Here is a 24,859-nt window from a genome sequence, read left to right as displayed (position 1 = left end):
AATAACATGCACAAAACATTGAAACTTATTGAACATGTACAACCTGGTAAATGGTCTCTATCCAAAGCTCTAAGACCATGTAGGTCTGGCATTTCTTCATGGGAACCTCACCTCGCCCTTGGATCGGAAGCACTGGCCATAGCTAAGCCTTTTCTACAAGGACTCTTTGTCCCAACTCAGATTGTACTTATTGCAAAAGTAAGGGGAAAGCTACAATTTTCAAAAAACAAAAACACAACAACAAAAAGCCAAAAACAGTTATTTCCCTATTTTTTGCAGCATTAATATTTATATTGAGCTGAAAATCCCTCTCTAATACTTGTTCTTTGTTCCCATATTTAACGGAGCACAGAATAACTACAACTAGATAATACACAGGCCATTTGCCCTCAATTCTTTCAGCTACCACCACCCAATTCAACCCACATCTACTTGTTAAACAATTTCTGGTTCCTTTACACTTTTCTGGATGGCTTGAATCTAAGTAGTACCCTTATTCAAACCTCTGTTGTAGAGTCATGCCCATGTGAAATTCAAAACGAATCCCAAGTCTCCCCAGGAGACCAGATTTCTCTTTCTACAACATTCTATGTATCAGTGCACCCTAAGTTAGGTTTTGGACAACCACATCAGCACTACTATTAGTCCATAAACTAAAATCTCAGTGACTGGTTGGTGTGTGTCGTTCTTATGCTCAGTCCCCCATTTTAAGCAGACGTTAAACCATCTCACCCCCTTGTGCATTGGCACACCATCACCAGTTTTACCTACTTTTAAACTTCAGTTCCAAGCAAGAACCGGGTTCTAATCTCAGACCTGTTTCAGAGACTCTCCTAGATCCTCGGGACACGCTAGTACAAATAACACATGCCCTCCTGTCCGCATGGAATTTACAAAAGAGGCTGCTGACAGCTATAGTTTCGACTTGTTGGGACCCTAAGTTACATAGATTTCAAAGAGAGCTTGCAAACAAAACCAAACTAATAAACTGTCAAAAAAAAAGTGTCAATTTGATTCAAATTGGCAAAAAGAAAGCAGTTAATATTTGGTTTAAAAATCATCTTTTAAAAAGTGATGAAAGGAGTCAGGTTTGAAAAATCCAGTAGCAAGCAGCCACTATCATAAATGGAAATATAATATTAAGACCCTAGATCTCACAAACTCGATGCGAGAAGGAAAAATGTAAAATTTCCTAAACGCAGTAAAGGCATTCCACGAGTGAAATGAAACTGCCAGTAGTCAACATTACTCAATTATTTAAAAAATCCCAATTTGATTTCTAAAACAACCATCAGATTTAAGGAATGTTATTACTGTTGGGTCCTCAAACATGGATTTTACCTGCGTGGGTCCACTTACACACAAATATTCCTTAAGTATTTGTACAGTATCGTAAATGTATCCGCTGTTCCTTTTAACATTTTTTCTCTACCTTCCTTTATGGTAAAAATACAGTGTATAATACACCTAACAAAATGCGTGTTAATTGTTAAAGCTTCTGGTCAGCAGTAGGCTATTTCTAAGTTTTTTGGGAGTCAAAAGTTATTTACCTATTTTTGATTATGCTGAGGGAGTGAGTGCCCCCAACTTCTGTTTTCTCCAAGAGTACAGTGTATTCACATTTACAGTTGGTGAATGTTCTGGTGATTTTTTATCTCAGTGTTTTTTTTTTTAATTAAAGAATTTGGATAAGTGATTAAGGTGGCATTTTCAAACAGAATCAACTCTCTATTATCCACTCTGGTGACCTGTAAATTTCTAGTTTCCTTATAAGTCTTGCTTTCCTGCTTTTTGTAATTAACAAAATATCATCTGCTCCACTGACAAGAGTTTCATCACTTGTGAAAGATTTTCTCAGGGTCCCTAGGTGGCTTTGTCAGTTAAGTGTCCAACTTCAGCTCAGGTTGTGATCTCATGGCTCATGGGTTCAAGCCCCACATTGGGCTCTGTGCTGACAGCGCAGAGCCTGGATCCTGCTTCCAATTCTGTGTCTCCCTCTCTCTCTGCCCCTCCCCAGCTCATTCTCATTCTTATCCTCTCTCAAAAATAAATATTTAAAATAAATAAATAAATAAATAAATAAATAAATAAATAAAATAAATAAAGGTGTTCTCTTTTATACTATTTTTTAACATGAGTGAAATCCTTTAAATTATTCATTTATTAAATATTCATTGAATGTCTACAATGTATAACTGTCAGCAAAAATATCGAAAGACATTTAAACCATTTGTTTCATTCAAACAGGGATAAAAATTTCAAACTATACCCAGACCCTGTGCACATGAACCATATCACAGGTATGGAAAAAATACGAAAACAAAAAAATTAAAAACCAGTAATTGATATTTATATCAAAAATTAAGTTATTAGAGGTTTTTTTGGTTTTGAATAAAAAGTAGAATAACTATAAATTACAATGCCTCTGCGTCAACATATCAAGCTGGAAACCAAATATTTGAATATTAGAAAAAAAAAACTGATGCAATATCATGGAATGCACATTTAAAAAAAAAAACAGGCAGGAAAGATACAGTCAAGAGCCCCCACTGTGGGGAGGAGGAGGAAGATACAATATACAGTCTGTTAGGAAGTTCATGGTCTTGGGGGAACACCCCCATCTGTAGGAATCTCGGATCTATCATCTGAAAGTGGGAATGACAAGAACCCTCAGTTCAGAGAGCTGTTTTTAGAAATCAAATACAACGTACACTTGGAAATTATAAAGCAGAACACACGTGGTGAGTAAAACTTAGAGTAAGCCAACTGAAACTGAGCAGAACTTTCCACCGTCGCATCCCAGCAAGGTTCCAGGAGAACCATAAACATGAACTGAAAAAAACGTATGTTTTTTCGGCCCGAGGGCTTGGCCGAGGAAATGCCTGGCATCCAGCACTCACAAGGTCTTGTTGTCATTGTCCCTATGGCTTGACTTGAGCATAATTGAATCCCCATCTCATTCCTAACAAGATCATCAAAATGGTGCTCCCTCTCATCTTTATTTATATTAACGCATATACAAAAGCAAACTTTAGGAATAAATCAAAATCCAGAAAAGGTCCTGTGTTATTTATTTTCCTTAAGTAGTTTAGAAAATGGGCCTGGCTGGTCACTCAGATCTCTAGCAAGACCGCCATGGTAACTGCCCAAAAGGTGATTTTCAATGAAAAAAGGAAAATCAATAATGACTTTGGGGGATCAAGTTTGGGGTGAGATGGAATGACAAATACTTGCAGAGAGCCTGAGAAGCCATACTCAATAGATACATACATACCTCACTTTCCAAGCAAATTATTATAAAAGAGTGATTTAAGGACTCAACTCTGTGATCCATAGTGGGAGCGCTCGAGTTGATTTATGTGCTCAGGGAGTGCAATCTGTTTGGTAATGTGACTAACAGTAACTTTATCATTTCTTAGCAGAATTGTCACAGGGAAAAAATTGGATTTTTAAGAAAGTAATAACCAGGGGCCAATGTCATTTAAATAGGCACATGCGGAGACCTCATATCTGCAGGTGGAGGGAGTCCTCTGAGCAAGCATCTGGGAACTCGATGTTTGAATTCATCATTGTCTGGAATTGAAACCTTAGTAGTTTTATTTCCAATAGGGAAAAATGCAGGGTTTCATTGGCAGTGAGGTTATGTGACCTTAGTGGCTTCTAAGTGAAATATCCTCTGCCTTCTGGAATAATCAGGTGTGGGTTTTTTTTTGGGGGGGAGGGGGGGTAGGAGGAGGAAGGAAGGAAAAATGTCTCTTAAAGGTTAAAGCATGTTAAAGGTAACTTGTTATTCTTATCAATACTCTGTGCATTTAAAAATTGAGATTCTAGTCCCCACTGGTTTTTCATTCTAGTGTCAAGTAACATGAGGATACAATTCAAACTTCAGAAGTAAAAATAGGTTCACAACATGTCTCATGTTGTAATGCAATTTAACGAAGGTTTCTTCTGAACCCACCGTCATCTTGAAAATGCACAGGTGCGTTTGGAAATAAGCCTCAAGTATAACGCACATGTGTAGATACTGATGTGAAGCCAGGAATAATTAGTAAGACTTAGCAGCCCAACTTGGTCTAGAACGTGGTACCTGTAAAAATCAACGTATGTACATCCTGATCAGCATCAACTGGACAAGTAGATGAGTTAGACACGTTTCCTAAGCAAGTATCCCCTCTCTGTTTCTTCATGTGTAAAGCTGGGATAACGTTAGGATGTATTCCTTGGGACTGCCGTGTGCATTGCGTGTCAGTGTGCAAGCCCTCCAATGTCCGTCAACTTGACATTTGAGATGACAGCAGCTAACTTTTGTGAACATTTAACTCCCCCTAATTCTTCAACAAGACCAAACACCTCAGCCAAAGAACTTCTTTTTAAAATGCAATCTTCCTATCTCCACCAAAGATCACCAGTTTCTCCCCTCAATATGGTCTCAGGATCAGAAAGGCAGGTAGAAAGTGTGCGGTAGGCAGAAGTCTAAGATGAGCCTCATCCCTCCTATAATCTGGGGGTCCTAAGAGTATGGGCTGGATCGTAACCCACTTCTAACCAAGGGGGTGTGCAACGATGGTGGGAGACCACTCCCATGTTGATGCTGCTATTCGGGGAAGGGAAGGGGTTTTGAGGATGTAATAAAGGTCCCTGGATTGACTGACTTTAACTTATCACAAGGAAGTTAATCCTGGGAAGCCTGATTTATTGGCTGATCCCTTTTAAGTGTTTTAGTTCAGAGACCACAGCGGTAAGGACACTCAACTGCTAGTCTGGAGGAAATGCACTGGCATTCCATGGGGAGGGCCCCTGGCACCCAGGAGCAGCCAGCCAGCCAGCCATCAGGGGCTGCCTTGCTCAGTCCTCCACCCGCAAGGGCCTGCATCCCATCAACAGCGACATGAGTGTTGAAACGACCTAGACTCTCAGATAAGATCGCAGACCACTGTGTGTAGGACCTTGAGAAAGGACCCGGCTAAGCCTGACTGTGGTTGCAAGTTTGTGTCAATGTTTTGCGTGTTAGAAAAGCAACACAGAATGCTTCCTTAGTTCAGATCTAAATTCCTAAGGCTACAGTTTGGTCTAATGTCCTTGCCCATCACAAGTGATTATGAAATTCCGTTCAGTAGCAATATTTGCACAGCGATTTCAGCTAACACAGAACACCAGCTAATTCAGGTGGAGATCCTCTTTTTCTTGGGCACCTGTAACTTTTCAGCTTTATGCACTTTCTCTTTGAGTAAGGCTAAGTATGTTTTCTCGCTTTTAAAATAACCCAACAGGATTTTTCCACTTTACAAGGGATCTATCTCCCTGCCACATCTTCTTTGTTTTAACCATATTGGTGATATTTCGCTCTCTCTGTTTCTCTTTGTGAACTTAATAGCTCACCTTGAATTTTTTATTTTCTGCTGTGATTACTGTTTGGGATGGAGGGCGAGTTGACCTTTTTTTTCCTACTGGCAAAAAACCACGTCAAAGAAATCCAGGATATCTCAGAGGAGACATCCTATCCTCCAACACCTGCCTCCCAACATGGGAGCCCATTCTGTCTGCTTCCTCGAGCAACAGAGCCCACGAGATCAGGAAAAACAACCAAAAACGAACTTTCGTCACACATAGTAACTAGAAAAAGGCACATGCTGTTCTATGGTCTTTAGACACAGCTAATGTTTAAGCATGTAGCAGCTGTTTTATAACTTAAATGTTTTATTCCATGAAGTGATCTGGAATCACATAGTTTGCATTTCATAACAAAAGCCAGAGGATTTGCTCGCTTATCTAGTACAACCTTACCTGGCACCCATGTACTATTTTTTGTAAATATGAACTTTGAACAATTTTGCAAAGCTCAACCTCATTTTTTTTTGTTTTTTAATGTTTATTTATTTTGAGAAAGAGAGAGTATCAGCAGGGGAGAGGCAGAGAAAGAGGGAGAAAGAATCTCAAGCAGGTTCTGCGCTGTCAGCATAGAGCCTGCTGTGGGGCTTAATTCCACAAACCCTCAGGCAAAATCAAGAGTTGGAGGCTTGACTGAGCCACCCTGGAGCCCCATCAACTCCCTTATGTTCGAAGGTAGGTAACAAGTGGAATTTCAAAGCAAGAATTTTTATTTAAGTCCTGTTCTACCACTTACAAAACCTGTGTGGCTTCATATCTGAAAATAGAATAGTAGACGAGATGCTCCTGGAACACGTGTGTCGGATCATGATTATCAAGTATATAGCACTGTAAGTTATTATCGGTAATTTTACTGAAAAGATGGCACTTTTTTTTTTTTTTTTTTTTTTTTTTACAAAACAAAGATGTTTAGAAAGTACGTAGGTTTTGGTCCAGAAATAGCAAACAGTGATGTATGGCACCTATTGTACTGCAAAAATTGACTCCCACGTATGCAATGAGGTTGTAACCACGGGAAAGAAACCAGTTGAGAAGACTAGCACACTAAAAATTAAAGTGTGAGGGTCACGACTATCAAGAAAATACAATAATTTCAAGCAATAGCCTGATAGGTGAGTGGCACTTGGGTGGCTCAGTCGGTGAAGCATCCAACTTCAGTCCAGGTCACGATCTCAGTTTGTGAGTTTGAGCCCTCGTTGGGCTCTGTTTTGACAGCTGGGACCCTGGAGCCTGCTTTGGATTCTGTGTCTCCCCCTCTGTCTCTGTCCCTCCCCAACTTGCCATCTTTCTGTGTCTCTCTCAAAAATAAAAAATAAACTTAAACTCAAAGCATGTGCTGTCAGGCGAAGAGTTCAGCTCTTAAGTCTGTTGTGGGGAAGATTCTCCTGCAGATACTTGAAAGCAGAGAACAGCACCATAATGTCCCAAACACATCTGCATTTCAAGGAGTGTAAATCTAAATTACAAAATATAAACAATAAATCACTTTAAAGTGACCTACTCCAATGAGTTTGTCTAATTTTCAATATAAAGATGTGTTAAGTACCTAGCAGGATTCTAAAAACAACCAAAATCAAAACAAAACCCAAAACTTTGTCCCCAAATGACATCTGTCTGGTTCTAGTGTGTGATAGGACTTTATCCTTCCAGAGACAGTGAAAAGAGGACTAGGGGGTGTGAGATTATAAGTCATACTAAAAACTATGTAAATATTTAGTCTTTGTCCCGTTTCTGGCACAGAGCTCCTGAAACCCTGGAGATCCCCCACTTAGCAAGAGCAACAGTGGTGTCTTATGTTAACGAGGCAGCTTTTGGAAAGCACCTTAGGAGCTGGTTGCCAGTAGAACCAACCAGGGGTTAGTTGGGTTGTCAGCTCTACTCCCCTGACTTCTGGGGAGGGGGGAGGGGACCTGAGGTTGGATCGATTGCCAATGGACGCCTATGTAGTGAATCCTCCATTAAACATACAGATACACACAGGACAGAGTTCAGAGAGCATCTGGGCTGGTGAGCACATGGTGGGTGGTGAGCATGCACTGGGAGTGTGGTGCTCCTGGAGAGCTCATGGAAGTCCCCCAACCCTTCCCCCATACCCTTCCCTGAGTGTGTATCTCTTCCGTGGGGCTGTTCCTGAGTTCTTTTTATAATAAACTGGTAATCTAGTCAGTAAAATGTTTGAGTTCTGTAAGCTTCTCTAGCAAATGGATCAAAACTAAGGAAGGGGTTATTGGAACCTCTAATCTACAGTGTGTCTGTGGGTCAGAAGCACAGGTGACAATTTGCACTTGAAAACTGCCACCTGCAGTCGTGGGGAGGAGTCTCTTAGAACTGAGCCCTTCACCTGTGGGATCTGATATCATCAACTGGTAGAGATGATCAGAATGGAGTTGAACTATAACACCTCAGCTGACCTCAGAGCATTGTTTGGACATGTGTTGGGGGAAATCACACACACACACACACACACACACACACACACACACACACACACACGAATCGGTGACCAAATCATTAATAGAAAAAAATCAGGTTACTGAAAATTTCATGGGATCCAGTTGTGTGGTTTTTTTTTTAGTAAATTGATCAAAGTTTTATAAATAAACTTTGTATTACACCTAATAAAGTGACATTAGACAGGACAGCTCACTCTATATCTGAATTTTTTAAATTTACTATTTACATCTAGCTGTTCTGAATGCAATATGTGCTCTAATTTTTGAAGACTATTTTTTAACCAGAATCCCTTTTACTAAAATTTTGATAAGGCAGAAATGGAAATACGCAAAATGCTGTTCAAAAGGAGAAACAGTATTAAATGACTCACATTTAGTTCAACCCCTTATGAAGGCAACAATTCTGAACATAACTCACAGCTACATAACTATAACCAAGACATAACTATAGCCTTTCTAAGCCACCTCACTGCACACCCTATGTAATCACCTCAGTTGCCAAATGCCAGAATTTTCCAGAAAGTTCTCTGCTTAGGCTCAACACGAACACCAAAACAAAGATGGCAGCTTTCTGGTCTCTCTGAAGGGTAGATTCACTTTAGGATTCACTGTGTTTCTTTGCGTGTTACGAACTGAAAACTGCTGTCATCCTTTCATTCACCCTGGTCCACTTTTCATTGCCGTTAATTCTTTTTTTTTTTTTTACTGAAATTTTTAAGTTTCACTTTTGTTTTTGGAATTTGGTTTTCTAGTTTCTCAGACTCAGGAGCTTCATGAACTTGGCAAATATTAGAAGACACACTAAGTGAGCCTCACAGATGTTTCAGACTAATATAGATCACCAGCCAGGCCAGTTACCATTTTCTCTGTGTCTTTACATGGTGCTTTTTCTATATTGCAATTTAAAACTTGTGTTCAGTGGAACAAATTCTATAAACTTTCACTTCCACTTAGAGTTTTCCCCCACTCCTCCTAGACCTGATGCCTATCCTAAACTTAAGGATTTGTTTTATTCAATTTTTAGATATTTTTTCCCTCATCCCCATTCTCTACAAAACCATGATTTGGCATCCTGATATGTAACGGTGATTGTCTTTATTTCAACAGGAATTAACAATCTCACCAATCATATGATAATAGACTTTAATAATTAAGGTTCTCCTCTACTCTGTACTCTCCCTGAATATAAAGTTGGTGTGTATAGTTTTGACCCTCAGCACTGATCACATTTACTAGCTGAATGGGTACGATACCTGAGGGCTAGGTCAGGGTCAGGGAAGCCTAGATAAGGAAAGCGAGGGTTTCTTTAGAAATGAGAGATTAGGGGCGCCTGGGTGGCTCAGTCAGTTAAGTGGCCGACTTCGGCTCAGGTCACGATCTCACGGTCTGTGGGTTTGAGCCCCACGTCGGGCTCTGTGCTGACAGATCAGAGCCTGGAGCCTGTTTCATATTCTGTGTCTCCCTCTCTCTGACCCTCCCCTGTTCATGTTCTGTCTCTCCCTGTCTCAAAAATAAATAAAATGTTAAAAAAAAATTTAAAAAAGAAATGAGAGATTTATTTAAAGGAGGAGTCAGCCTGGGAATTGTTGATGAGAAAAGGAGGGAAAAGTTTACAAAACACATGCACCAGCTCAGAAATACACAGGACGGTGTGTGGGCAGAGAGACAAGGCACATGGGAGGCTTGGAAAGACACTATGGGAAGTAAAGTTCAAAGAGGTAGAACAGATCAGAAGACTGTAGACTCAGAAGTCAAAGAAAGGAGGTACAAGCGGGTGAGTCACTGCACAATGACTTTAACACAACCATGCTGGGCATGGTGATCTATAGTCTTACCTACATCCACATTGTAAGCAATAAAATAAGTAAATATATAGCTCAAGGGTTGGAAGGATGATTCTGGCAGGTATTTGTATCTGTGATGCAAGTGACTTCATTTAATGCTCCATAGGGAAAACGAAATGGGATTCCCGAGACTGTCCGCACACATTCTGCCTGGTTTAACAGGAAAAGCCTCCAGTGGGAGGTCCATTTTGGTGCAGTTGTGAATTGGGGACATGAGGGTCTGGATAGCAAACAGGATTTAAAATCAAATTCAAATTTTCTGAAGCTTTGGTAAAACTATTTACAAGGAATATTTTTTTGAAAGAGTTAATGTTACAAAAGATTATACCCTATAACAATATTGATAAATTTGGGATAAAGAATCAATGTTTAAGTCTCATGACAGAATCAGCTTTGTACTAAGTACACTCCATATTGGTTCAATGTCTTACTGTCCTGTTGGTCGCACTGTTTCTCTGTGCATCTAAACATTTGCCGCTGAAGTACTATTTCAAATTCACACTCATGTACATCTTATAAGTGTGATTTAACAGGTTGTAAAAGACAGGAAACCATCAAAACCCTAGAGGAGAAAGAAGGAAAAAACCTCTCTGACCTCAGCCGCAGCAATTCTTACTTGACACATCTCCAAAGGCAAGGGAATTAAAAGCAAAAATGAACTATTGGGACCTCATGAAGATAAAAGCTTCTGCACTACAAAGGAAATAATCAACAAAACTAAAAGACAACCGACGGACTGGGAAAAGATATTTGCAAATGACATATCAGACAAAGGGCTAGTATCCAAAATCTATAAAGAGCTCACCGAACTCCACACCCGAAAAACAAATAATCCAGTGAAGAAATGGCCAGAAAACATGAATGGACACTTCTCTAAAGAATACATCCAGATGGCCAACAGGCACATGAAAAGATGCTCAACGTCGCTCCTCATCAGGGAAATACAAATCAAAACCACACTCAGATATCACCTCACGCCAGTCAGAGTGGCCAAAATGAACAAATCAGGAGACTATAGATGCTGGAGAGGATGTGGAGAAACGGGAACCCTCTTGAACTGTTGGTGGGAATGCAAATTGGTGCAGCCACTCTGGAAAACAGTGTGGAGGTTCCTCAAAAAATTAAAAATAGACCTACCCTATGACCCAGCAGTAGCACTGCCAGGAATTTACCCAAGGGATACAGGAGTACTGATGCACAGGGGCACTTGTACCCCAATGTTTATAGCAGCACTCTCAACAATAGCCAAATTATGGAAAGAGCCTAAATGTCCATCAACTGATGAATGGATAAACAAAGTGTGGTTTATATACACAATGGAATACTACGTGGCAATGAGAAAGAATGAAATATGGCCTTTTGTAGCAACGTGGATGGAACTGGAGAGTGTGATGCTAAGTGAAATAAGTCATACAGGGAAAGACAGATACCCTATGTTTTCACTCTTATGTGGATCCTGAGAAACTTAACAGAAGACCATGGGGAAGGAAAAAAAAAAAAAAAAAAAAAAAAAAAAAGAGGGAGGGAGCCAAACCGTAAGAGACTCTAAAAAACTGAGAAAAAAAAACACAAAAAAACAAAAAACAAGAATAAAAAAAAAAAGCTGAGAATAAACTAAGGGGTGGTGGGGAGTGGGAGGGAGGGGAGAGAGGGGAGGGTAGGTGATGGGCATTGAGGAGGGCATCTGTAGGGAGGAGCACTGGGTGTTGTATGGAAACAAATTTGACAATACATTTCATATTTTAAAAAAAGACCAAATAAAACTGATCCCAAAACTTATTAAAAACTAAAAGCTCATGTATCATAAAATTTAGGTCAAAGAGACTCTGTAGATTTGAAGGATATGTAGTGGTGATTCTCCTTTAGGTATCTCCTTTCTTTGACTTCTGAGTTTATTTGATCATTTACATTGTTTTCAAAGAAAATAGGTTTCTATTCAAAAAGAAATAGAAACTGCTGTTTCTTCTGAAAGAACACATGAGCATAGTAAAAAGGGTGTGTTTCAACTTGATTATATTTTGTTTCACTGGTATTAAATTTATAGAAATTAACATGGGAAGATAATTTAAATATGTAGGTAAAATTATGGGTTTTTATTAAAGATGAATTGTTTTCCACTGACATTAAGATTTCTGAGGAACCAGTTCATGACATAATGTACTGTATCATTTTTCAAAAAATAAACCTGGTAATTATTTTACAAAGCAGAACATTTGAAATGAGGATTCCTTTCTTGACAATGGTATATATCACAGCCCTGAAATCTCTTCAAGTTTGATTTTTCTCATACTTATCATAGAGGCATAGAAAAAATTAAAGTTCCAAATTTATGCCCAACTACCAAACTGTTTAACTATATGTGGTTATCTTTTTTGAATCAACATGTCTAATGCAATTGATTTTTCAGATACTCATTTGTACACTCTGACAAATTATCTCAAAGGGAATAAAGAAAAAAAAAAATAAAAGAAAAAGAAAACTGGTTCCAGAGACCTAAAGTTTTGTCAGACCCTGAAAGGTTAGTATTTTAAACTATGATTAGGCACCATTTATTATAGGCCAAAGAAGGGGAGTTTGGCCACTGTACTTGCCCTGTGCCAAGTATAACAAATTAGGCTTTATGCAATAGTGAGGAAGAAAGAAAAAAGGGAAGAAAATTAAGATCAAAACATAGAGTTCGGAATGCAAGCTGGTGCAGCCACTCTAGAAAACAGTCTGGAGGTTCCTAAAAAACTAGGAATAGAACTACCCTATGGCCCACCAATTGCACTACTAGGCATTTATCCAGGGGACACAGGTGTGCTGTTTCGAAGGGACACATTCACCCCAATGTTTATAATAGCACTATTTACAATAGCCCAAGTATGGAAAGAGCCCAAATGTCCATCGATGGATAAATGGATAAAGATGTGGTGTGTGTGTGTATGTCTATACACATACACATACATATACATATATACATACACACACACATATACATATATACATACATACATATATACATATACATACATACATATACATAAATATATACACATATACATACATATATATACATATACACACATATACATATATACATACATACATATATACATATACTTATATATATACATACACATACATATATACATACACATACATATATATACATACACATACATACATATACACACGATGGAGTATTATTTGGCAGTCAAAAAGAATGAAATCTTGCCATTTGCAACTATGTGGATGGAACTGGAAGGTATTATCCTAAGTGAAATTAATCAGAGAAAGACAAATATCATATGACTTCATTCATAGGAGGGCTTTAAGAGACAAAACAGATGAACTTAAGGGAAGGGAAACAAAAAATAATATAAAAACAGGGAGGTGGACAAAGCATAAGAGACTCTTAAATATGGAGAACAAACAGAGGGTTACTGGAGGGGGTGTGGGAGGGGGAAGGGGCTAAATGGGTAAGGGGCATTAAGGAATCGACTCCTGAAATTATTGCACTATATTCTAACTAACTTGGATGCAATAAAATTAAAATTAAAAAAATGTATGAGTAGAGAAGAAAGGGCCGAGTGGGCAGCAAAAGGAAATGTACAAGGAAGCAATCAGAATGATGAACATGATATTTCAACATAAAAGAATGAAGACAGAAAGTTGTTGGAAGGATGCTGAAAAGGACCATAAAAATCTGGTTAGGCCAGTGGGCCAGAGACACTGGGAGAGTCAAAATACTGAAGGGTTGGTGTGTAAGAAGAATTGAGCTGGAAAGATAGCAGACCAAAGAGAAACATGCATAAAACTTCGACTATGGATGGATTGCAGGCACTGGTAGAGAAAAGTTCTCTAGGACAGTGTTGAGAATGACTGTGGACAACTGAAGATTATTGCAGAAAAGTAGTTCAAGACACTGAACATATAGGTTGTTGGAAAAGCCATCTACGCATATGTTGAAATCATTAAGAATCAAGTAGAAGTATAGAGAATATGGCTAAATCAGGTTAAAATAACTGAAAACAGATAGAATGGGTCAGGCATTATTGGTGGCAACAACCAGGGGATGTCGTGAATGCTCTACGCTGGAGGCTCAAGAAGCAAAGATGGGGGTTGATAGAGATGAAGACTGGTCTGAGGTCAGTCATGTAGAGCAAGAACAATGCATGCCCCCCTCCTCCAGTCTGGTGGGCGGAGAATCACAGCAAAGTCCCACCATTACATGAGAGGGCTGGAGGGCTTCAGTGTCCCCAGGAGCAAGCAGGAAGTAGATAAAATTCAGATGGAAGAAGTCACAACTGACAAAGAATTACAGAAAAATATACGTGGTCTCAGGAAATGAACAAAGATGGGGAATGGAATAGAGAATACGAAATTCGCCTCAGGAGGATTAGAATACTGGTGAGCAAAATCTCCTCACTTATCAAGGTGATGGACAGCAATAAAAAGAGAAACAGGAGGTCTAGGTGAATTTATGACAGTGGCAAAGAAAACCTGAGTAATGGAAGTATGAAGGGGGGATGGTATCAGTGTCCTTCCACGTCATTTGTGCACTAGATTCACATCCTCTCTTGCTTACACCATTCAGCAGCCTTTCTCTTTCTAAACCATTAGTATTTGTGCCTGTCACCTGGGTCATCGCCTTCAACATCCAAGTAGGCTTTATCTCTCTCTCTTTCTCGATCCCATTAAAACAGTAACTCTTGATCCCATTTCCCTTGCCAGATAATGTCCCGTTTTTTATATGCCTTTATAGCACAACTCTCCAAAGGAATTTTTTTTCCAATGTTTATTTTGAGAGAGAGACACAGGGAGGGGCAAAGATAGAGGGAGACAGATAATCCCAAAGAAGCTCCATGCTGTCAGCACAGAACCTGATGTGGAGCTCCAGCTCACAAACCGTGAGATCAAAGATTCAGACGACTAACCCACGTAGGCGCCCCTCCAAAAGAGTGTTCTGTGTTTTGCAACTCCTCTTCCTGTGCTTTGAAAACCAGTCCACCAGGCACTCAACCTTGCCATGCATCTCCAACTGTTCTCCTCCGAAGCATCGATTATCTCCACATTGTTCAATCCAATGCTCATCATTCTTGATCTATCATCAGTAGCATTTGCAACAGGTGGTCACACCCTCTTCACTAGTTCTTCCTTTTGAGAACTCAGCCCTGAAACTCACAACTAAGTCACTGGTCTTTGTAAACTCTCCGCTGTGGGCTTAATACTTTTCACCTCACATGTATTACTTTTATTCCATGCTATATAATTTATTTGAAATATTTATTTTCCATCTTCTATTAGGAAAATGTCAGCTCCATGATGGCAAGGCTATTTTGTTCATGGGTATTTCTCAAGCATTAGTATGAGTGACTGATAAATAGCAGACGGTCAAATCAGTATACATGGGAGGTAGGAGGAAAAATGAACTAGAGATCACTTATCAAAAAGAAATCGTTGACATCATGAGTAATGGTCTTGGCCATTCAGGGTTATTGTCTCCTAGTCTGGGAGATTGTAAAGCAATGCAGTTGGATGAGCCTCAGAAACCTTGAGAAGTACCTCTTTCTGAAACTTGATCACCTTCTACTGGTTCTACAAACCATGTAATTTTATAATTTTGAGTAAGCTAATAAAGTGTCAGCATGCTGTGCTTAACAATAGAAAGAAATCAGCATTGTATTTTTTGCAGTGTAATAAATTATGCCTTTGTCTATGCCAACTGTCATAGTGATCCCCGTTTCACTCAATGAGCAAATAATTTGGTTATATTATAAAAAGAGTAATTGAATTTGTTTACTTCTTACTCATTTGCTCCTTTTCAGAGAAAAGACTTATTATTCTCATGTTTACATCTTTGTTGATATCTTCCCAGTCAAATATCAACTATTTTTTATTATTAATAAGCATAAGTAAAAACTATGAAATTCCCTTAATAAAACAAAAATTGGAAGTGAACACCATGCTAATACTTTGGAACATTTGAAACTTTCTTCAAAGGCTCATATGTTAAACTCCAAAACATTCTATCAATAATCCTTATAAAATTAAATTTTAGTGTGCATTGAAACTTTTGCTGTAATTTTCCTTTTTGTTGTAATTGTTTTTCCCTTTGAATAACTTAATTTGCTTTAAAATTGCAGATAATAAATTAACTTAAAGTCTTACATTTCCAGGAGTTTTAAATGCTAATATGGAAGAATATCCAAATAGCAAACCTTCAAAATTAGTTGGCACAACTTTTATTTGTATGCATTTTTATGTACAAATAAAGAAGGCATAATCACTGAACAGCACAATGTTATCAGTAGTTTTGCCTTTGTTTATCTGTCTTTTCTGTCTTCCTCCACTACAACTCTTACTCCCAAGGAGACTTCTAAGTTTATCAGCCACATTATCAGGCTTTACAATATAGAATGGGGGGGTGGGAGGGAGACAGAGAGAGGGAGAGAGGATATATACAAGGATTGGGGAAAGAATTAAAAACTAAGAGAGACTCTAGAGAGGGAAACTAGGAGATATTAAGTGGTGTCATGAGAGAGGTCAAAACTCAAGTGACCTTGACTCAAGGTCAAAAAGTGAAAAAGCAATTATATCAAAGTAATAAAAATAGTAAATTAATAAATTTTGATTCATTTACAAGATGAAAAATTACATAGATATTATAGTTTTTACAAAATATTTTTAATATGAGTGTTAAAAATGATATTCAATGAAAAAAATACAAATGGGTGGAGGCTCATTGACAACCAATGACTCAATGAAGAAAATTAAAAGAAAACCAATACCTTGGGACAAATGAAAATGAAACTACAACATAACAAATTTTATTGAATTGAGCAGAAAATAGTTCTAAGAGGGATGCTCATAGTAATAAATGCCTACCTACCTCAACAAAGAAACATCTCAAACAAGAGGTGTTTACACCTCAAGGAATAAGGGGAAAAAAATGAAGCCCAAGTTAGTAGAAGGAAGGAAATAACAAAAATCAGCAGAAAAAAAATGGAGACTAAAAGAAAAATAGAAAAAAAATCAATGAAACTAAGAGCTGCTTCTTTGAAAAGATAAAATTGGCCAAAGTTTAGCTAGACTCATGAGGAGAGACACAGAGAGAATTCAAGTGAAGTCAGAAATGGAAGAGGAGACACCGCAATGAATACCCCAGAAATACAAAACATTATAAGAGGCTACTACAATTATATACTAACAAATTGAACAACCAAAGAAATGGATAAATCCCTAGAAACATTCAAATCTGCAACTAAATCATAAATAGAAAATGTGAACCGATTACTAAGAGATTGAATCACTAATCAAAAACCTCCCAACAAACAAGGACCAGACTGAGTCAGATGGGAGTTCTATGAAACATCCAAAGAATTAACACCAATCCTTCTCAAATTCTCCCCCCCAAAAAAATAGAAGAAGGGAGAACAATTCTAAATTCTTTTTACGAGGCCTACCTTATTCTGACTTCAAAAGGAGACAAGGACATCACAAGCAAATTACAAACCAACATTCCTGTAAACATGATACAAAAATCCTCAACAAAACTTTAGCAAACCTAACTGAAGACTACGTGGAAAGCATCACCATACCATGGTTAAGCAGGATTTATCCCAGTGATGCCGGAGTGGTTTAGCATCCACAAATCAAGCAAAGTGATATGCCACCTTAACAAAATGAGTAAGAATTATATGATCACCTCAATAGATGCAGAAAAAAATAAAAAAACCACAATGAGATACCACCTCACACCTATTGGAATGGCTAATATCAAAGAGACAGGAAATAAATGCTAATTAGTATTTGGAGAAAGGGGAACCCTTAAGCATGGTTGGCTGACCTATAAATTGGTGCAGTCACTATTCACAATAGTATGGAGTTTCCTCCAAAAGTTAAAACTATGCCATGATCCAAAATTTCCATCTCTGGATATCCAAAGAAAACTAAATGCTAAGTTGAAAAGATACATGCATTCCCATGTTCATTGCAGCATTATCTACAATAGCAAAGATATGGAAACAACCTAAGAGTCCGTTGACAGATGAATAGAGAAGAAATGGTATATATACCTAATGGAATATTATTCAGCCATAAAATGGAAACCTTGCCATTTGTAACAACACAGATGAAACTTGAGGGTTTTATGCTAAGTGAAATAAGTCAAACGGTGAAAGACAAATGCAGATGATCTCACTTATATGTGGATCTAAAAACAAAAACCCCCATAGGTACAGGGAACAGATTGGTGGTTGGCAGATTGCCAGAGACAGAGGTTGAGGAATGGGTAAAACGAACGAAGAGGGTCTAAAGATACCAACTTCCACTTATTTAAAAAAATGTTTCATGAGGATATAATCTACAGCATGATATGTGTGGTCAATAATGCTGTATTGTATACTTGGAAGTTGCTAGAAGTAAATCTTAAAAGTTATCTTCACAAGAAAAAATTCTGTAACTATAGATGATGATGAATGTTAAGTAGATATATTTTGGTAATAATTTTGCAATATATACAAATATCAAATTGTGTTATATGTCAGTTATACCTCAATTAGAAAGTGTCATATTCAATGAGAAAATACATCTATAAATCACATGCAGCCATACATGCATAAACTCACATATTTACAAGTCAACACACATATACAGAGAGAAATTGAAACATCCCAAGATAACAAGTAGTTATTTTCTCCTGTTAAAACTATATTTAACAATTTTTAGTGTAATTTATTTTTTCAAAATTTTGGTAATTGGTATGATTTTTAGTAAGAAAAAATTATAAAAGCTAGTGAATGTGGCCAAGTCTTCAATAATGCAAAAGTAGTAGTAACAGATTTTTTCATATTCTATAGTAAAATCTTTACGATTTAAAGCCCAGGACACATATATATGTCATAGGTGTATATAAGTACACACACTTTTTCAGAAGCAAATGCAATTATATCCTAACCCTTAACTTGCTAAAGAATACAAAGGTGTATAGTATAAAGTTAAAAAATCAGATCTTGGAAATATTTTGATAGAGATATGTACTGGTTATGACATTGAAGAGTCTCATGTGCTGAGAAACTTATTTTCTAACTGCCATTTTGCCTTTGTAGGTGTTAATGAGTTTAACAGAAAAATTGATCAATCAAGTTCTAGTTGGTACAATGCCAGATGACTAAGTATGCTAATTCTTATGATAGTTTACTGCTTGAAACATGAACATAATTATCCTGATTTCATTTATCTTAATAGTCACTTACCAAATAATGGAACTATTTTCTGTCACCAGGATTTCATTCTAATGAATCATGCAGTATTAAGTGCTAGTGTACTAACTTTGAGTGAGATTGGACTTTCCATACAATTCTTACTTGTGGGGGTTCCTATTGCCTCCACTGACTTAGAGCCTGCATATGTTTATTATGGCACTTTGGGAACATGGTTTCATTTGCATTTTTATTTGCACCACTAAATTTGTACAGGTGAGCTAAATACTGGATCTCAGAGGCATATTTAGTAGTTTCATTACTGGTATATCTCATCTGATCCTTTCTATTTTCTCTGGTACCTAGAGAAACATTCTCTAACTTTTACATCACTTCCATCATCATGCAATCAACAGGCTACCCTAGTAGCCTGGAGTTTGTAAGGAAGAGGAGTCCTGAAAGACTAGATGCAATTTAACCACACCACTGATTTCAAGATTTCCCAAATCATGTTGCATGGGGAGTACGGTCATTGTACTCTAACTTGCCATCTATCCCATGTCCTGTCTCTAAGATGGCCATTACAACATCAGGAGAAGAAATTTCCAGGCTGATAAACTCAGGAATTCCTATTGGTTATTGAAATATAGGTGGAAAGGACAGAAGGTTTCCCAGCACCATATTTCAATGCCAATGTCTGGTTCACCATGCATCCTTTCCGTCTACGTGGAAACTGAGCACTTGTCAGATATAGGCTGCAGGCCAGAGTGAAGACAGCAGGGAACAATACCCAAGCTGGCCCATGGTGGCCAACCATTCCAGATAAACACTACTAGAAGTTGAAGGACATGTGTCACTGCCACATAGCCTAGCTATACTGACAGTTATGAAGAATGAGATCGTATTAGGGAATCTACTTGCGTGGAGAAAAGTATGTGATAAAGGCATGGAAATGACCAGAAAAGTTTGAGAGCTTCGGTTTCCTGTGCTTTGCTTTGTGCAGGAAAAATTTTTAAATGACCAGGGAAAAAAAAAAAAAGCTCATAATACCTGTCTCAAGGTTGTCTAAGAGTAAAATGATGGGATTATATAAGCTTCATGAACAATGTGCTGAAACCATACAGGAGGAAGTCATTGATTCAACCTAGGTAGTAGAGAAATTTTTCAAAAAAGGGGTAGTAAGTAAGCTGGGTCTTTAATGTCAAGAAAATTTTTCTAATGAGGAAGCTGAGAAGGTCAGAGCAAATTAAACCAAAGAAAATTAGCAAAAGCTCATGTTTAAGAGATTATCTTGTATTTGAAGTAGCAAGTCCATGAATACATGATAGCAAGTCAGAGAACACCCTGCTTCTATGTATGAAGACGTCCAGGTCCAGAAGTGGTATGTGACTTGTCAAAGATGACACACTGGCAAATTTCAGACACCACCTACACCTGACATCCTGGTCCTCTGTCAGATATATCAATGAGCTTCCCAGTGAGGAAAGACGGAGATAGAAATAAGAGTGGGAACTAATGTGTGACAAGCCTGAATGGGATTTTAATCAATCTCTTAGAGTCTTCATGACCTGTGAGCATCTTGTGTGAGAATTCCTTCATAAAGACAGAGTTTAACATGGACTCTAAGGATACAAATGTTGAGAAAGACGGTACAGGGAAAATAACTCAGCATTTGTCCCAAGTTGAAATGAGAACTCAGGAGAAAATAGCTTATTCTTTTATAAAATATCTAGTCACCTTCATTAAATGAGAGGTTATCTGGCATAAAGCAGATTTCTTCAGTCTTTAAAAATGGTCAGCCTTTGGCTCGTAGCCAATCCACTAACGCTTAAATTACATTTTAAAACCTATTGACTTCTCTGTAAGAAATTGTTCTGCATTTGTGTTCATTCTTGGAGAAACGAGTGATTATATTTTAATACATACAACTGGTTAGTTGACCCTTGAACAACATGAGTTTGAACTGCTTGGGTCCCTTTTACAGATCTGTTGATGAATATAGCATGGTCCCTAACCCCCGTGTTGTTCAGGGTCAACTGCACTTGCCTCTGGGAAGATGTAATTTATGACTGTCAAATTGCATTTTATAACTTAGTCAAATCACTTCAATCTTAGCTTTCTTTCATCAAAGATAGAAACTGAGGGTTTTGCCAACGGAGTGATTTTTTTAACACCCTAAATATCTCTATTCTCTAAACTCATAATTCAAAGTAAAAGGCAATGTTTTTCTCTAATATAGTCCACAGAATCAGGGTGGACTTTATCAAACCCTCAGGATTTCATTAATATGAATACAAACTTCAAAAGGTTCTTTTTCAGAAGAATGTTTAGAATATTTCATGCTTGACCTTGATTTTACAACAGTGATTTAAAATGCACTCTGTATTATCGCTTACCTTTTTCATCAGCTTGATCTTTTGCTTTATTTCAGCAGAATATCAATACTAATTTATCTTTATATAATAATTCTAATCATTGGTAGGAATTGAAGGTCTACTTAATTATAAATAGATGTTTAGAGTATAGTGTTCAATATGCATAAATTAACTAAAAGAATACTCAATTTTTTAGTTTTTGCTAAATACTTATACATCTATTTTAAAAATTATCCATTTCTAGACCTTCAGTGCTGTCTTGGGACAGCTTGCTATACCCCAAATAGAATAGTTGATTAGTTAACATGATATCTTCAATACTACTTTGTAGGTTACGATCCTGCACATATTAAGAGATTAAAATTATTGAAGCCATCTCCTTACGTTCTTGGGAAGTCAGGTGACACCTGTGGCACATTTTATTTTCAGTAGAGCATTCCAGTAGGATCAGGTTCATTTTACTAGGTAAATTCAGAGTTTACAAATGGATTGGGAGGTGATCGGGGCCAGGTTAGGTAGAAGCAGCAGAAATAAGGACTACGTCAATCCCTTCTACTTAAAACCTTTGGAAATCACTAACCTTCCCCTTAAAGACATTATAATGGAACTTTTACTTGTGTGATTTAATAAATATCTACCTCCTATGTGCACACAATAGACTCTAAGTTCTATGAATAGCGATCATAGCTGTCTTAACTCAAAGTCTTAGCACAGTGCTGGAAACAGCCTCTCGAAACACTTGCTGAAATCCTCAGCAAATGAGCAAAAGACACCATTCAACTTCTTCAATATCAGCCATTCAGAGACACATTTGGATCTTCCTACTTTTCCTTCAGCATCTATCCATGGTGTCCAACATGTCTCCCATTTTTAGGATTCTTTTTCTCTTTAACATTTTAGGTCCAGAAATAAGATTTTAAAAAACTATCTTTGGAAATATCATGATTTATTTATAAGTTTGTAGTAAGAATTGTGGCCATAAAGATCTGGCTTTTGTGTTTGGTTTCTGGGAGGTAACCTTCATTATAGATAGAAGAAATCTCTTTGTTTTCGTGGGGCTGACCACACCTGACAATTTAAGGGTAGGGTCCCAGCCATGCCAGAAAGACCAACATTGTGATATGCGGTGGGGACTTTGGGCCACATGCTATCAGCTGACCTGGAGACTGAGTTCAGTCATTTGGGCAATCAATCCTGCCTATGTAACAAAGCCCCACTGAAAATTCTGGATGGCGAATTTGGGCAAGCTTTACTGGTTGGCAGTATGAGTGCACATTGTCATAAATCAGTTCTGGGAGTGTAATGCAACTTGACCCCCTGGAGAGGGGACAGGAAAAGCTTCATGTGGGTCTCTTGGTTGATTTTAATCTGAATTAAAATCCTAGAATACGTATTGAAATGCTCATTTGGCAAGTTGAGGGATTCAGCTAAGATTTTCACAAAGGAATGACCACATCAGAACAATAATGTCTCCAGCTACTGGCTTTCTGTTGCTTGCCAGCCCACTCGGGCATTAATTATCTGTTCTGAGAACTCTGTCCTCTGGAGAAATGTCAAGGAACACAAAGGTCTTAAGAACTGTCCCACAACTAGTATAGTTTAAATATTTATACTATGATATGAAAAATTGTCCAACTGAGCCAATGGATGTGTGTCACTAAATAAAGCATTTAAAATTTGAATGCAGGTGTTCATTTCAGGAGAAAATAGAATATACTTGCAAATTCTTTCAGGCAAAGCACCTTGTACATAAAATACTCTGGTGTTCTGGATTCACCAAGGATACCAGAAATAATTTTTCAAGTATGTTGTTAATGATGTGAAAGTCCTAAGTGATGATTAGCGTGAATGCTGGGTTACAGATCATGGGTGCAAAGAAGAGAAACTGATTTTTATATTCCTTTCATTGTAATGACAATTCTGTAAAGTAGTTACATTTTTTACAAAAGGGCATGAAATTAGATGAAATCAGATGAGTGAAATCACCAAGCTTTGTAGGCTGGCCTAAGTGCAGCACTTTGTAATAGCAAAGTCCAAATTTGAACCCGGGCAGCACGAATGGAGAAAGCAGGTCCATGTCGCATTGCAACAATTAACGCCTCTGATCAGCCGCTATGTATATGGCACACCGCCCCACTCTACCACATGGCCTTCGGTTCCTTTACTATACTCTGCGCCTGTCCCTCAACGAGTACGGTCAAGCATCTGTTCTGATTGCAGTCACCCGGAGGAATCCATCAATGACTGTTGGGAAGCCAGCGCTTTGGACTTCTCTGAGGGATGTGCCTTTAACCTGGGCATACCCCCTTGGGAGGACTTTGGAAGTGAACCTTATCCAGGGATTACATGGGAATGGGTGAGAGGGGGCGTTGGTTTCTAAAGCCAAGTGATCTCCGGCCCACCTCCCTGAACCTTGTCCCCTTGGGTATATCAAAGCCCTCTTGCTACCTGGAGGAACAAGGAATAGTTCTGTCTGCTGCAAGAAATTGACCGAAGGAAATCTCCCAATGGTTCCACTGGCCCGTTCAATACCCTTTCTTCTTATCCTTCTAGGTGAATTTAATGACAAATTTGATCTAGGAGGCCACATGTGTATAAATGTGTGGCTGAGCCTAAGGTCTGCAGTGGAAATTTCAGCACCCAGCATGTCTGCATTTCCAGGATTCCATGGCTCCTTGGAAGGCAACCTCTGCAGTATGCCTTCATAGCCTATTCAGGGATGCATGTGTTTATGTCAGTTCAGACATCATGAATCTATACTATCATTCCATGTGCCTTTCCCTACTTGCTAAATCTAAGTTTCCTGCCCCAAACACTCTAATTTCCCTGCTATGTAGTTTATCCAATTTTTTATGGCCTTGTACCTGTCCCATCAGAAAGGGGCTCTCCTCTTTTCTAAATTATGCCAGGTCACTGCCTTAACCTACCTAATACACCAGCTTCTACTCCCGAGACCATCATGACTCACTCTTGCCATTTAGACCAAATTAGACTCTCATGGGTATCATTCGCTCACTTAGGGGCCTCTACCAGCGGAGCTAACTTTGCTTCTCCCGGTATTTTCTTTTTATGCGGCACTTCCATTTTCCGCTAACATTCTCCCACTTGCCTTTCATTATCCTCTCCCGGAGTAATGGTCTCTTCTCATAATTCAGATGTGGTCTTTCTTTAGAACCCAAAGGTCACCTTTCCTGGAGCTTACAACATTTTAGTACCCTAAATTCACCTTACTCTGAAGATTGTCAGCACCTGTATTTGCAGGGTATTCTATTAATTTAAAAATAAAATGTTTGGGAGAGAGCAATCACATGTGCACGCAAGTAGGGGAGGGGTGGAGAGAGAGGGAGGGAGAGGATTCCAAGAAGGATCTGTGCTGTCAGAGACCAATGCGGTTCTTCAGACTAAGAAACATTTTGAGATCATGACCTGAGCTGAAATCAAGAGTCAGATGCTTAACCAACTGAGCCAGTCAGGTGACCCTGCATGGTATTTTTCTTAAGCAAGGATTTTGTTTATATATTGCCGTGCAACTGCTTGATTGTTCAATTAACTGAAACATTCAATATACTTTTCAGTTTTTGTACTGAAAGTACTTTTACACGCAGGGATTCACA

General features: G+C 38.2%; 1 protein-coding gene across 5 annotated transcripts in view; it reads left to right on the top strand.

Moving 5' to 3' along the window:
- The window catches only part of CSMD1 (CUB and Sushi multiple domains 1), a 2,016,488-nt gene that overhangs the window by 1,175,852 nt on the left and 815,777 nt on the right, over positions 1–24,859 (top strand). The gene's annotated exons all lie outside the window — the stretch shown is intronic.

This window comes from Neofelis nebulosa, chromosome 3 (genome assembly GCF_028018385.1).
Source record: "Neofelis nebulosa isolate mNeoNeb1 chromosome 3, mNeoNeb1.pri, whole genome shotgun sequence".
NCBI lineage: Eukaryota > Metazoa > Chordata > Mammalia > Carnivora > Felidae > Neofelis > Neofelis nebulosa.
The sequence above is the reverse complement of the archived record's forward strand: the minus strand, read 5'-3'. Positions and strand labels throughout refer to the sequence as shown.